We start from the raw sequence: 15,638 nt of genomic DNA on the forward strand, positions 1-15,638 counted from the left end.
AATTACTTTTGCACCAACCTAGTAAGTTTGATGTTATATCAAAATAAAAGTTAGGTCGGACGCGGTGGCTCACGCCTGTAATCCAGCATTTTGGGAGGCCGAGGTGGGCGGATCACGAGGTCAGGAGTTTGAGACCAGCTTGGCCAACATGGTGAAAGCCCGTCTCTACTAAAAATACAAAAATTAGCCGGGCATGGTGGCATGCGCATGTAGTCCCAGCTACTCGGGAGGCTGAGGCAGGAAAATCGTCTGAACCCGGGAGGCGGAGCTTGCAGTGAGCTGAGACTGCGCCATTGCACTCCAGCCTGGGTGACAGAGTAAGACTCCGTCTCAAAAAAAAAAAAAAAGTATCAAAAGAATCTTAGGCAGGATGGGTTTGATATCGGATGCTATTCCGTGAATCAGCTTAGAGGCTGTGTGAGAAGAAGGTGGGGTCAAGCCTGCCTGGGAACACATCTTTTCTGGCAGTGGCCTCTGGCCTCATCCCAGTCCCAGGAAAGCACCTCTCCCTCACTCAGTTTGACCCCACCTTTCCTGCTTGTGGCCTCACTTTCTGCTTCTAGAGTCCTGGGCTTCTTCCCTTTTCTCACTGTCTGGCTACCTCCAACCTCTCAGTCAAGTTCCTCCCGACTTCTCCTGCAGCCTTTTGAACCAGGGAGGGAAGCCTGCCTGCCCTCCAGCTGCAAGGCATCAGCAGCCCAAGGGCTTCTTCTCCAAGCCACTCAGGGCCCCTCAAGGAATATAGGCCACACCAGAGGCTCCCAGGGTGACCCCGTCCTTGGCTCAGACTGGCTGAATAGAAGGGATTTGGGGTTGTGTTATTCAGAAGGTGTCACCAGCTGAGCGCCTGAAATTCTTTTTCCCAAACTGAAGAGGGCCTGCACAGCTGGCTAAGGCCCCTTCCTGAGGAGCAGGTAGTCTGGACTGGGCATGGCCTGGGGCTCTTGGCTGCTGCTGGGCTTCCAGGAACAGGGAAAGTCACACCCTGGAAACCGTTGTGCCCAACCCAAAGACACTCCGCTGAGCAAAGCTGCCAAATAACGTTCCTCCCTGGGTCCGTACCTTCTGAGACACCCAATACTGCTTGAAGCTGCCCTCCCAGGACCTGCACGAGGCCTCTTAGTGGTGGGCCCGACTCTGGGCTGGACTTTACCTGCTTGGACTCTCAGGCCTTCTGAAAAATTCCTCAACCAGCCAAAAATCGTTTTCTACTATCCCAACGTGTGGTGTCGGCCTTGGGGACATTGTCCACATGCCCTGTGCCGAGGTGCCATGGCCCAGGCCCTGCCTCCTCTTAGAGTGGAGCCCGTATTTCTCCAACTAGGCAGCCAGTCATCTGTACAGGCATAGGCATCAGTGGCAGTCTGGCCAGAGCCTGGCTAGTCCCATGCAAGGCAAGGCAGCAGAGTGGGTAAGCACACCGACCCTGGAACGGGCTGTCTGGATTGGGTTCCTGGTCCTGGCTTTGCCATTTACTAGCTATGTGACCTCGGACAGGTTATTTCACCTCTCTGTCTTCTGGATTAAGAGTCAGTCTAGGGCTGGGCTCATGCCTGGGTGCTCCCAGTACTTTGGGAGGCCGAGGCGGGTAGCTCATTTGAGGTCAGGAGTTTGAGACAAGCTTGACCAACATGGTGAAACCCTGTCTCTACTAAAAATACAAAAAATTAGCCAGGCATGATGATGGGCGCCTGTAATCCCAGCTACTGAGGAGGCTGAGGCAGGAGAATTGCTTGAAACGGGAGGTGGAGGTTGCAGTGTACTGAGATCGCACCACTGCACTCCAGCCTGGACGACAGAACCAGACTGTCTCAAAAAAAAAAAGAAAAAAGAAAAAGAAAAAAAAAAGCTTGAGGAGACACCAAATTAAAAACATGCTCTCGCTTGTGGCACTCACGAATTCCTCACTCACAAAATCCCAGACTAACTGCTGACTAAGCCAAAACATCTGAAGATGAGCGGACAGATGGATGGCCACAACAGTAATATGGACCAGAAACGCACCCCAAGTGCCAGGTGCTGCTTAAAGCACTTTTACACATATGTATTCTCTTGAAAACTCTTTCAGAAAGGTTCTGTTTTTATTTCTCTTTTAAGGATGATAAAACAGACTCAAAGAGGCTAAGTCACTTGCCCAAGGTCAAACAGCTAGTAAGTGACAAAGCCTGGCTTTCAAACCAAGCCTTCTGGCTTCAAAGTCCACACTCCTAACCAGCCCGCCTTTCTGTCTCTGGGAATACGTTTTATCTTGTGAATACCCTTCCTGCCCCCAACTGGATTTGAAAAGACCATGATGTGAATTTAGGGGCTGAGGACACCCAGTCCGGGACCTGGTGATGGGCTCTGGAGTGGAGCACTGAGATAGCGCAGGGGCTGGGGTGAGAACCACGGCAGGGCATCTTCCTGGAGCCAGGGAGTGTGGCAGCGCCTCAGACGCTCTGCAGTTAGGGACTGAGGACAGGAGGTCTAGGGGTCAGGAACTAGATGTGGTTACCAAGGAAACTAACAGTGCGGTAAAGCTCTGTCTAGTTCTAAAAAAAAAAAAAAAAAGCAAACGATATTTTTAAAAAGTTAAGGCTGGGTGTGGTGTCTCACGCCTGTAATCCCAGCACTTTGGGAGGGCAAGGGGGGCGGATCACCAGAGTTCAGGAGTTCGAGACTAACCTGACCAACATGGAGAAACCCCATCTCTACTAAAAATACAAAATTAGCCAGGCCTGGTGGCGCATGCCTGTAATCCCAGCTACTCAGGAGGCTGAGGCAGGAGAATCGCTTGAACCTGGGAGGTGGAGGTTGCGGTGAGCCAAGATCGTGCCATTGCACTCTAGCCTGGGCAGCAAGAGTGAAACTCCATCTCAAAATAAATACATAAATAAATAAAAATTAAAAGTCCATTTTTTTTCAAGGATGGCTTAGGGCAAACCCTCCATGAGACTCCAGATAAATTTTTAGCATATTTGCTAGTGAGTAGTGGTCTTTCACATAACTGATTACCTGGAGTATTTAGCCATTACTATAGCTTATAAAATAGCTAGAGAAGCGCTTTCGTGTGAAGAGGCATAGGGTAGTGGGATGGTCGCAGAGGATGGCTGTGGTGCGGGCAGGGAAGGCGAGTCTGGGAGAGGGGAGATGGTATGGGGGCAGGTAGGTTCAGGGAGACCACTTAGAGGGTAGGAGGGTGTTAGCTGAAGTGGAGGTAGCAGGGTGGCAGAGAGTGGAGAGAGGAGGCCATAAAGAGCCGAATCCACAGGATTGACTGGCCACCCCCAGGCCAGTCTACCTCTAGCGGGGTTCCATCCATCTTCGCCATGAGGATGGCACTCACCGTGACCCATTGGCTTGCCCTCTGGCCCTCAATGCCAGGTCGGAGAAACCCTGCACAAAAGGAATCTGTTCACTTTCACTGAATCTCAACTTATTTAACAAGGAACCTTCACCTTCTCACAAAAGACCCCCTCCTGTCACTGCTATCACTATCTCCAAACACGAGTGGTCTGCAAGACACGCTTTGGCAAACACCAGCCAAGAGAATGGAGGCTCTTCTCCTGGCCTGGCCATGAAGGCCTTCCATGACCTGGCCCCAGCCTCCAGGCCAGCCTGATTCTCCAGTTTTCTTGAGCATCCTATATTCCAGCCAAACTGGGCCACATGCTGTTGTAGACCTGCTCCAAGCTTCCACTGCTTGGCTGATCTGTCTGCCCGAGTCCCACCCACCATCCAGGACTCAGAGATGCAGCTCAGAGCCACAAAGGCATAAAAAGTCTCTTTAGCTGGACTCTGTGGCTCTGCCTGAGGGCCCCAGGTGACGGGGCAGGACACAAAGGAGAGATGAGGAGACCCAGGGGAGGAAGCAGGAAGTTTCAGTACCCTATGACTGCCTTCCAAATATAGAACTAAGTTGAAGCGATTCTGCAGGGCAAGTCTCTGACTAGAAGTGTCCTTTGCCATCTGATTCCCCTGCCTCCAGCTTTCTTACCCTCAGAATCATTAGTCAATGATTTTCCAAACTCCACTGGGAATCAGTGAACAATTGTAGTAGAAAGGCCAAGGCAGGCTCTAGAGGATTCCAATGGGAGTCCAGTTGGGTACAGGAACCGTGTAGCATGGTAGTAGTAAATGGGCTTTGTTTGGTGTCAGACCCGCCTAGGTCTCAATCCCAATCCCATATCGACCAATTCATAGCTGTGTGATTTGGACAAATCACTTCACTTCTCTGAGCCTCAGTTTCCTTGTGTACAAAGTAGAGATTACACCTACTTTGTATGATAATGATGAAATGGTTGTTGAGAGCATTACATGAGATTAATTTGGGTAAATAACCTGGTAAAATGCCTTGTCTTCTCTGATCACCCACTGTAAAATACACCCTGCATCCCTCTCTATCTTTTTTTTTTTTTTTTTTTTTTTTTTTTTTTTTTGAGACGGAGTCTAGCTCTGTCGCCCAGGCTGGAGTGCAGTGGCGCAATCTCGGCTCACTGCAAGCTCCGCCTCCCGGGTTCATGCCATTCTCATGCCTCAGCCTCTCCGAGTAGCTGGGACTACAGGCGCCCACCACCATGCCCGGCTAATTTTTTGTATTTTTAGTAGAGACGGGGTTTCACCGTGGTCTCGATCTCCTGACCTCGTGATCCGCCCACCTCGGCCTCCCAAAGTGCTGGGATTACAAGCGTGAGCCACCGCGCCCGGCCCTCTCTATCCTTTTTGGCCCATTATATATATATGTGTGTGGTGTGTGTGTGTATATATATATACATATTTTTTTTTTTTTGAGTCAGAGTCTCACTCTGTCACCTAGGCTGGAGTGCAGTGGTGCAATCTTGGCTCACTGCAACCTCTGCCTCCTGGGTTCAAGCAATTCTCCTGCCTCAGCCTCCCAAGTAGCTGGGACTACAGGTGCACACCACCACCCCCAGCTAATTTTTTTTTTTTTTTTTTTGGATTTTTAGTAGAGACGAGGTTTCACCATGTTGGCCCAGGCTGGTCTCAAACTCTTGATCTCAGGTGGTCCAACCGTCTTGGCCTCCCAAAGTGCTGGGATTACAGGTGTGAGCCACCGTGCCTGGCCCATTTTATATTCTTCATAGCATTCATCACCACCTGCTACTTATTTGCTTATTTGCTTATTGATCGATTATTCCACTAGAATATACTTTTCACAAGATATATAATTTGGGTTTTTTAAATCACTATGTCACCAGGGCCTTGAATCATTTCTGACACATAGTAGGTGCTCATTCAACAAATACATTTTTATTTATTTAAATATTCAATAAATAGGCTGGGTGCAGTGGCTCATGCCTGTAATCCCAGCACTTTGGGAGGCCGAGGCAGGCAGATCACTTGAGGACAGGAGTTGGAGACCAGCCTGGACGACATGGTGAAACTATCAGAGGTATTTAAACCAGACAACTCCATCTTGAATAGGGGCTGGGTAAAATAAGGCTAAGACCTGCTGGGCTGCATTCCCAGGAGGTTAAGGCATTCTTAGTCAGAGGTTAGGAGGTAAGCGTAAGATACAGGTCATAAAGACCTTGCTGATAAAACAGGTTGCAGTAAAGAAGCCGGCTAAAACCCATGAATACTGAGATGGCAACAAGAGTGACCTCTGGTTGTCCTCACTGTTACTCTCCCACCAGCGCCGTGACAGTTTACAAATGCCATGGCAATGTCAGGAAGTTACCCTATATGGTCTAAAATGAGGAGCCATGAATAATCCACACCTCTTGTTTAGCATATCATCAAGAAATAGGGCCAGGCTCAGTGGCTCACACCTATAATCCCAGCACTTTGGGAGGCTGAGGAGGGCGGATCACCTGAGGTCAGGAGTTCGAGACCAGCCTGGCCAACATGGCGAAACGCTGTCTCTACTGAAAATACAAAAATCAGCTGGGCATGGTGGTGGGCACCTGTAATCCCAGCTACTCGAGAGGCTGAGGCAGGAGAATCGCTTGAACCCAGGAGGCAGAGATCATAGTGAGCCGAGATCATGCCACTGTACTGTAGCCTGGGGGACAGAGGGAGACCCCGTCTCAAAAAAATAAATAAATAAAATAAATAAAAATAAAAATGCACAACCAGCAGCCCTTGGGGCTGCTCTGCTTATGGAGTAGCCATTCTTTTATTCCTTTACTTTCCTAATATGCTTTCATTCTACTCTATGGACTCACCTTGAATTCTTTCTTGCATAAGATCCAAGAACCCTCTCTTGGGGTCTGGATCAGGACCCCTTTCCGGTAGCAAAACTTCATCTCTACAAAAAATACAAAAAATTAGCCAGATGTGGTGATGTGAGCCTGTAGTCCCAGCTACTCAGGAAGCTGAAGCGGGAGGATCACCTGAGCCTGGGAGGCAGAGGTTGCAAAGAGCCGTGATGGCACCACTGCACCCCAGCCTAGGCAACAGAGTGAGATTGCCTCAAATAAATAAATATTCAACAAATAATTGTTTATTTGAATGAGTTAGAAAATGAATAAATAGTCTCATGCATAAAGGTCTTGCACACATAAAATCTGTGGTGCTGGGAGCTTGGTTCGTGGCGGCTGGCTAAGGTGTGACCTGTTGCAGGGTGTGTTCTGTGGAGCACTTGTCTGGGGCCTGTTTTTGGAAAACAATGCCCATTAGCATAGGAAAGTTTTCAGGACATTCTGCTATAGACAGAGTCACCAAACTCATTTGGTCACTGTATTAGCTTCCTGAGGCTGCCATAACAAATCTCCCCAAACTGGGTGGCTTAAAAGAACAGAAATTTATTATCTCAAAGTTCTGAAGGCTGGAAGTCCAAAATCAAGGTGTCAGCAGGGCCATGCTCCCTCCAGAAGCTCTAGGGGAGAATCCATTCTTCACCTCTTGTAGTATCTGGCAGCTGCTGGCTGGCATTCCTGGGTTTGTGAGGTCATCACTCCAGGTTCTGCCTTCATCTTCATGGGGGCTCTCCCTCTTCCGGGTGTCTGCTCTCTCTTTGTCTGTCTTTTATAAGGACGCACTTGTGAGGGCATTTTAGTCCCATCCAGATAATCCAGGATAGTCTCCTCATGGCCAAGTATTTCACTTCATTACATCTGTAAAGACCCTTTTCCCTAAATAAAGCAGCATTCACAGGTTTCGGGGTTAGGACCAGACTTACCTTTGGGAGCCATTATCAGCCAACCACAGTCACTAACTACTGTGTTTTTCCCAGCTCCCCTGCTCTCTCTACAGAATATATTCTGAGAAATGTTGACTTGAGGAAAATGGGCTTTTAGAAAGAATGGGGTGGAGATGGGAATAGAGTACAGGAAGAAACAATTTCTCGGAAATTTCAAAGAATGCTACGCTTGTCAGACCCTCCTTAAGATGGGAGAGATGGGGCTGGATATTGACCAAGTGCTGCTGCTGATTCTTTTTGTGTGTCAAGGACTAGGACCCACAGCGCACAAAGACATGGAGAGGTAATTATGCCTGATAGAGAGCAATGAGGACGCCGTGCTTCTCGTTTAATTAGGCCAGGGAGAGTGTCTGGCTCTTGGTGGTTTTCAAGAGCTCTCCAGGTAATTGTAATGCACATCAAGAGTGGAAAGCCACTAGACCACAGTGCTGAGGCAATGAGAATTTCAAAACAGCTGTTAATATCATCTTTAAGAGTAGTAACAAGTTTCATAACGTTGCCATCAATAATTAACCCTCTTGACCTTCTCAGTGAGATAATAATGAATGTGAAAGATCCAGGAGCACTGGCTGTGCTGGGGAGAAAGTCTCAGCAAGCATGAGGGGCAGTGAAAAGCACAAGAGAGAAAGGGTCCCTGGAGCCACTGATGTTCCACAGCCTTGGCCCTTACATGGAGGCTACAGGACCACGGGCGGCGGAGACGTAGGGGACTAGCAAGAGCTGCCAGGAGTTGCCTGGAAGAAAGAGATGTTTTTCATTGTTGTCGTTTGTTAGTTTCTGTTTTTGTTTTTTTAAAAGGGAAGCCCCTGGTTTAGGCCCAATGGTCGGCGTCTACTCCCTTCTGCCCCAGGGAGATTGGGACAAGCCTGTCATGACTGCTGAGGCTGGAGGCGAGGGACTGCAGTATCTCTCCTCTGGCTCTCTGCAAGAGAAGTTGACCTTTAGGATGGGCCAGTGCTTTTGGTGCCAAAGTATTAAATGTACATGTGAGGTTCAAGTTAACTGGTATGAGGCCTCATGAAGGATTTACTTCCACCCTTTTGAGGTTGGCACTTCCATAAAGGAATGCTCCTTCCTTTCTCTACTGGGTCCTGTGCAGGGCCTAGCTCCCTCAGCCTCCCAGGTCCCTGGAGAGAGAAACCAGGCAGATTTTTTTTTTCTCACTTTTTATTGTGAGGCTGGGGCCAGAATCTGTGTTGCACATGTTTGTGTCTGAAATGAGGAAAGCTCAGGCCCTGCCTCTCGTGGCCACATGAGTGAAGAGGCTGACTAGGAGACAGAGAATCTGGTAAGACCTAGAGCCCGGTGTGATGGCACACGCCTCTAGTCCCAGGTACTCGGGAGGCTGAGGCGGGAGGATCGCTTGAGACCAGCCAGGGCAACATAGTGGGAGCCCGTCTCTATAAGAAAAAAAAAATTTAAATTAGCCAGGTGTGGTGGGTGTGTGCTTGTAGTCTCAGCTACTTGGGAGGCTGAGGCAGGAGAATCACTTGAGCCCAGGAGTTCGAAGCTGTAGTGAGCCATGATTGTGCCACTGTACTCTGGCCTGGGTGACAGACTGAGACCCTGGCTCTTAAAAAAAAAAAAGACCCAGATTTGTCAGGCCAAGCCAGACTAGGCTATGCTGTGAAACAAAAAGTACCAAAGCTCAAAGGCTGGTCTCGATCCTCCCACCTTGTCCTCCCAAAGTGCTGGGACTACATGCATCAGCCTCTGTGCCCTGCCTAAGTATTTTAATATTAGATTGGATGTTGGCATTTTATTTTATTTTATTTTATTTTTGTTTTTGTTTTCGAGACAGAGTCTCGCTCCGTCACCCAAGCGATTCTCCTGCCTCAGCCTCCCAAGTAACTGGGACTGTAGGCACGTGCCACCACATCCGGCTAATTTTTTTTTATTTTTCATAGACAGTCAGTTTATCCCTTTAGGTGCCATAGGCTGAAGCCTGTATCTTCCCTCCTTGTGTTTCCCTCTTTCTCCCCACACCTTATCAAAATGAAGCCAGCTATGTGCTTTATTGCCTCAGGAGAGGTATACAGCCTGGGTAGAAGGAGAAGAGGGAGGAGAGAGGGAGCTGTGGGTCCCTGGGCCCTGCTTCCTAGTAACACTCTGAGGAGCTGGTAATTCCCCAAAGAGGAGTGGTCCCTTGGTGTGTACAGGGAGATGCACCGGAAACTGCAGGCGTCCTAGCTGCCTGGCAGATTTCCTCAGCCTCAAAAGCAGCAATGAACAGGGTAGAATGAATGGCTTAGCAGAAACTTACAGACAACAAGACCCTCTACCCTTCTGCCCCTAGATGTCTGATACTGTGAAAGGTCCCAAGACCTCTTCTTGACATCAGGGAAGCAGGAACTGTGAGGATGACTCACGGTGAATTTCCCAGACTCTGCCAAGACGGAGTGCAGAATTGAAATTAGACTGATATAGAAAAACAATAAAGAGAGGCAGTGTTTCTTGTATACCTAGATTTATAGTCTGGGATGACTAACAATAAAGATAGATACACCTTTCAATGTACTGAGGAGCCTGGGCGTAGTAGAAGAGAAAGCAGGGGGGAGCCATGCATGGTACACGGGGAATCACAAGTTTAACATGAAGCTTTTGATTTTCTTTATCCACATCAGAGAATATGAGTCTCCTTCACAGGGCAGTTGATATGCAATAGCATTATGGGAAGACTGAGAGAGAATGAAAAATAGCTGGGGTGCTCTAAAGAACATTTCCTACGTAAATTGGTGCAGCCTTTTTGGAGAGCAGTTGGGTAGTATCTAGGCAACAGGTGCATCTGTGATGATTCAGCAACCCTACCAGCACAAGTGCTCAGAAACATATGTTCTTAAATAGGTTCCCTCCTCTCTGCTCTTCCTCCCGAGGCTCAAGCTGGCATCTCTCAACCGGCCTGCTGCGACAGCCCCTCTTGCCTGATTCCCCAGTGCCCAGTCTTGCCTTGATATGGAAGGATTGCTCAGAATACAAATCTAATCATATCATTTCCCTGTTCAAAACTCGACAGTGCTCTTCCCCATGGCCCTGTGTCTATAGGTCGATGCCCTGAGCCTGACACACAAGGCCCCAGTGGCCTGGCTCTTTAACAAGAGTCCCACTTACTAAGCATACTGCCAAGTTTGTTCACCAAATGAGTCAACAGGCTCCTCTCCATGCCTCTGTGCATGTTGTTCCCATGTGCTCTGTCCTAACTCAGTCTCCTTATCCATTGGGAATCTCTTTCTTTCAGAAGTTGGCCTCAAACCTCCAATGCAGTAGTGACTGCTTCTTTTTGGGCTCCCACAGGACAGTCTGCACCAGCATAGAATAGAATTTTGGATACTGGATTTTAATTTTTTTTTTTTTTTTTTTTTTGAGACAGGGTCTTGCTCTGTCGCCTAAGCTGGAGTGCAATGGCACGATCTCGGCTCATTGCAACCTCTGCCTCCCAGGCTCCAGCGATCCTCCCACCTCAGCCTTCTGGATTGTAATTTTTAAAACAATTCTTTCTCCTCCACTTAAAGAATTCTTTGAAGATACAGGCTATGCCTGGTAGCTCTATATTCCCACCGTCTTGTAAGATTCTCAGTGATTCTCTCCAAGGACCTGGTTTCAGGCCCTGGGGCTCGGCTCCTCATTCTCCCAGATCACCTCTTTCTGGTCTCAGTTACCTCAGGCCAAGGGACTGGACTTAGAGATGACTTCAACACCAGAGGGGTGGTGCAGGCAGTAAGTCCTGCTTTCACTCAGATGGATCAACAAAAGAACACGATATCTGGACTGCATGCCTGTATCTGTCACTTCCTGTATGATCATGGACAGATCACAGTCTTTAAGGCTGTTTCTTCCTCAGTAAAATGAGCAAAATAATAATAGCTACCCTCAGAGACTGTTGTGCAGATACTGAGAGACGAAGTGAAAGTGCTGCACACTAATAACCTCCAAAGAACTATGTTAATTAAATGTGGCACAGAAAAAGAGATGAAAAAAAAATTAAGTTCCTAATTTAGGAATTGTTTATACATATTAAATCCTCTCTATTCCTTTCCCAGTCTTTAAACTAACTTCATGCTTAATTCTGCCTCGACCTGCCTTCGTCTGCAGGACATGGTCCTCCTCTCTCCATGTCATCTTTTTTTTACCCCCTTCCCAGATCTTATCTCCAGTGAGAGCAAAGCACCATCTTCCTTTCATGACACGATCAACTTGATCTGAGAGTTACAGATCTGGTCAAAGCTCACCTCCTCCATTTCCTAGCTGCATGACTTTGGACAGGTGACTTAAATTCTCAGTGCCTCAGTTTTTTCATTTCTATGGCCTACGTATGTGATGAGGCTTAAATGAGACCCTATAACTGTTCTTTCAATTTCAGTCATCTCCATCTTGACTCTCATTCAGCCTCCCACACATTTAATCGCACTTAGGATGCCTTCTTCTTCACTCAATCATTGTTTCGTTTTCAAGATTTTAAACTTGGAAATCCTCTTATTTGGGTATAACCTCTGGTTCTTCTTCTTTTTTTTTCTTTGAGACAGAGTTTTGCTCTTGTTGCCCAGGCTGGAGTGCAATGGCATGATCTTGACTCACTGCAACCTCTGCTTCCCAGGTTCAAGCCATTCTCGTGCCTCAGCCTCCCGAGTAGCTGGGATTACAAGCATGCACTACCATGCCAGACTAATTTTTTGTATTTTTAGTAGAAACAGGGTTTCACCATGTTGGCTAGCCTGGTCTCAAACTCCCGACCTCAGGTGATCCACCTGCCTTGGCCTCCCAAAGTGCTGGGATTACAGGCGTGAGCCACCTTGCCCGGCCAACCTCTGGTTCTTTCAATTCTCTTCCTTCCACCAAACTCACTCTGTCTCTAGCCTGGGTTCCAGCCCCTTGAACCATTCTCATTCTCCCAGACCATCTTTTTCTGGTCTCAGTCACCTCTCCGCCAAGACAGAACTTCATGGCCAGACGTTTTACTGTGCGTTCACTGCTACTTTGCATTTCTACACTCCCTGTCTCTGGGTGGTCTCCAGGCCCAGATAACCCCCTGCTTACTGTTTTAACTTCCAAATGTCCAAGTTTGCAGGAGAAAAAGTCCTTCCCTCTTATGCTATGGGACCACTCTCATTACCAGAAAGCCTCTCTGCCTCTCCTTGGCCTCCTCCTGTCATGGCTGAGGAAGAATCATCCCCTTCCTTGCCAACAGTGTCCTCTGACTCTCACCCCAGAGTGCTACCTCCAGGCTTTGCTCCAACCATGATCTTACATTTCATTTGCCTCTTCAGTTGTTCTTTCTACATCTCCTTCCCCTCTGCTTATAATACACTCAGATCTCCTCCATTCTATAGACACCTCAGCTCCACACCAGATACCACCCTATGCTGACCTATTCCTTCATTAAACTCCTTTTTTTTTTTTTCAAGACAGAGTCTCACTCTGTCGCCCAGGCTGGAGTACAGTGGCACGATCTTGGCTCATTGCAACCTCCACCTCATGGGTTCAAGTGATTCTCCTGCCTCAGCCTCCCGTGTAGCTGGGATTACAGGAGCACGCCACCATGCCCAGCTAATTTTTGTCTTTTTAGTAGAGACGGGGTTTCACCATGTTGGGCAGTCTGGTCTCAAACTCCTGACCTCGTGATCTGCCCGCCTCAGCCTCCCAAAGTGCTGGGATTACAGGCGTGAGCCACCGTGCTGGCCCATTAAACGCTTTCAAAGGATAATCTATACGTGCTCCTCAACCTGCTCACCGACTATTCACTTGTTAATCCCTTGCAATCTGACTTCTTCTTCCACCACTCTACTTGATCACCAACCTAACGACCACTAACATGACCTCTCGGCTCCCAAATTCAGCCGGCAGTCTTCATCCTCTGTCTAGCACTTGCCACCCTGGCCCACCTGTCTTTTTTGAAACACTCTCCTTCCTTGATCTCCACTGCTGCTTTATTGTGGTTTTACCTCTGTCTATTCTCTTCCTCAAGCATGATGCTCCTCCCTCGACACCACTCACTTGGTGAGCACCTCTACTCTCATGGTTTTGACGGGGCCTTGGCAGACTTTTCCTAAATGTCAGAGAGTAAATCTCTTTGGTTTTGTGTGCCAAGAGGCAAAATCAAGGCAATTCTGTAGGTCTTTATATAAACATTTAAAATGTAAAAACTGGCAGGGCAGCAGTTAAAAACTAAAGGAATCTGGCTGGGCAAGATGGCTCATGCCTATAATCCCAGCACTTTGGGAGACCGAGGAAGGTGGATCACCTGAGGCCAGGAGTTCGAGACCAGCTTGGCCAACATGGAGAAACCCCATCTCTACTAAAAATACAAAAAATTAGCTGGGTTTGATGGTGTGTGCCTGTAGTCTCAGCTGGGCTTGGGAGGCTGAGGCACAAGAATCACTTGAACTTGGGAGGCAGAGGTTGCAGTGAGCTGAGGTGGCACCACTGCATTCCAGCCTGGGCGACAGAGTGAGACTCTGACTCAAGAAAAACAAAATTTTATATATATATATATATATATATATATATATATATATAAATCTCCTGTTTTCAGCTTGCAAGTCATCTAAAAACAGGTAGTTGGTTTGATTTATACTATGGGCTGTAGTTTGTTGACCCCTAGTTTGTTTATTTATTTATTTATTTATTTATTTTATTTATTTCTTTTGAGATTGAGTCTCACTCTGTTGCCCAGGCTGGAGTGCTGTGGCATGATCTCGGCTCACTGCAACCTCCACCTCCCAGGTTCAAGCGATTCTCCTGCCTCAGCCTCCTGAGTAGCTGGGATTACAGGCTCGTGCCACCACGTCCGGCTAATTTTTGTATTTTTAGTAAGAGAGGGGTTTTCACCATGTTGGTCAGGCTGGTCTCGGACTCCTGACCTTGTGATCCGCCCACCTCGGCCTCCCAAAGTGCTGGGATTACAGGCATGAGCCACTGCGCCTGGCTTGTCGACCCCTAGTTTCAACCACCACCTCTAAAGAGAAAACTCCCCAATTGGTACCTTCTTACCTCTTTCTAGAATTCCTGACCTGTGCTTCTAATTGCCTATAAGGCAGCTATACTTGCTGTCCTACACTCACCTCAAATTTAATGTGTTCAAGGCAAAAATTTCTCTCTCCACAAATCACTGCCTTTTCCTGAATTCCCTATTTTTGCTAGTGGTGCCATAATTCTCTCAGTCACTCAGGTCTAAAATCTGTCGCGTCTGCCTTCTTCTTTCTTTCTAAACTATTGGTGGTGTTACTTCCTAAATATCTCTTGAAAAGTTCACCTCTCCTCCAGTCCATAGTGGTCCAAGCCCCCAGCATCTCTTGCCTGGACAACTGTCACAGGCAAGGAGACTTCCTTTTTTCCAGAGTGGAGATAGGGAGAATTCACTGGTCTCCCTATCTCCACTCTGTGCTCCCATCTAATAAGACGGGGTTTCACCATGTTGGCCAGGCTGGTTTCGAACTCCTGAGCTCAAGGGATCCACCAGCCTCGGCCTCCCAAACTGCTGGGATTACAGGTGTGAGCCACTGCATCAGGCCCGTTAGGAGGTTTTTGATTATTGATTCAATCTCCTTACTGTTGGTCTGTTCAGATTTTCTGTTTCTTCGTGATTCAGTTTTGGTGGGCTGTGTATTCCTGGGAATTTACCAATTTCTTCTTGGTTATCTAATTTGTTGGCATACAATTGTTCATAATATTCTCTTAAAATCCTCTTATTTTGGCCGGGCGCAGTGGCTCACGCCTATAATCCCAGCACTTTGGGAGGCCGAGGTGGGTGGATCACAAGGTCAGGAGATCGAGAACATCCTGGCCAACATGGTGAAATCCCATCTCTACTATTTGTTATAATGTCTCTTTCTTTTCTTCTCTTCTCTTCTTCTCTTTTTTTTGAGACAAAGTCTCTGTTACCCAGGCTGGAGTGCAGTGGCATGATCTTGGCTCATTGCAGCCTCTGCCTCCCGGATTCTCTCTCCTCAGCCTCCGGAGTAGCTGGGATTACAGGCACCCGCCACCATGCCCAGCTAATCTTTGTATTTTTAGTAGAGATGGGGTTTCACCATGTTGGCCAGGCTGGTCTTGAACTCCTGGCCTCGTGATCCGCCCACCTTGGCCTCCCAAAGTGCTGGAATTGCAGGTGTGAGCCACTGCTCCCAGGCTTCCTCTTTCATTTCTGATTTTAGTTAGAGTCTTTCCTTTTTTTTCTTAATCTAGCTAAGCATTTGTCAATTTTGTGGATCTTTTCAAATAACTAACTCAGTTTTATTGATTTTTTTCTATTGTTTTTCTATTTCATTTATCTCTGCTCTAATCTTTAATATTTCCTTCCTTTTGATAGCTTTAGGTTTAGTTTGTTCTCCTTTTTCTAGTTTTATGAGGTGTAAAGTTAGGCTGTTTATTTGAGATCTTTCTTTAATGTACGCATTTACAGCTATAAACTTTTCTGTTGGTACTGCTTTCGCTGCATCCCATAAGTTTTGGTATGTTGTGTTTTTATTTTTGTTTGCTTCAACGTATCTTCTAATTTCCC

Source organism: Nomascus leucogenys, chromosome X, assembly GCF_006542625.1.
Source record: "Nomascus leucogenys isolate Asia chromosome X, Asia_NLE_v1, whole genome shotgun sequence".
Taxonomy (NCBI): Eukaryota; Metazoa; Chordata; class Mammalia; order Primates; family Hylobatidae; genus Nomascus; species Nomascus leucogenys.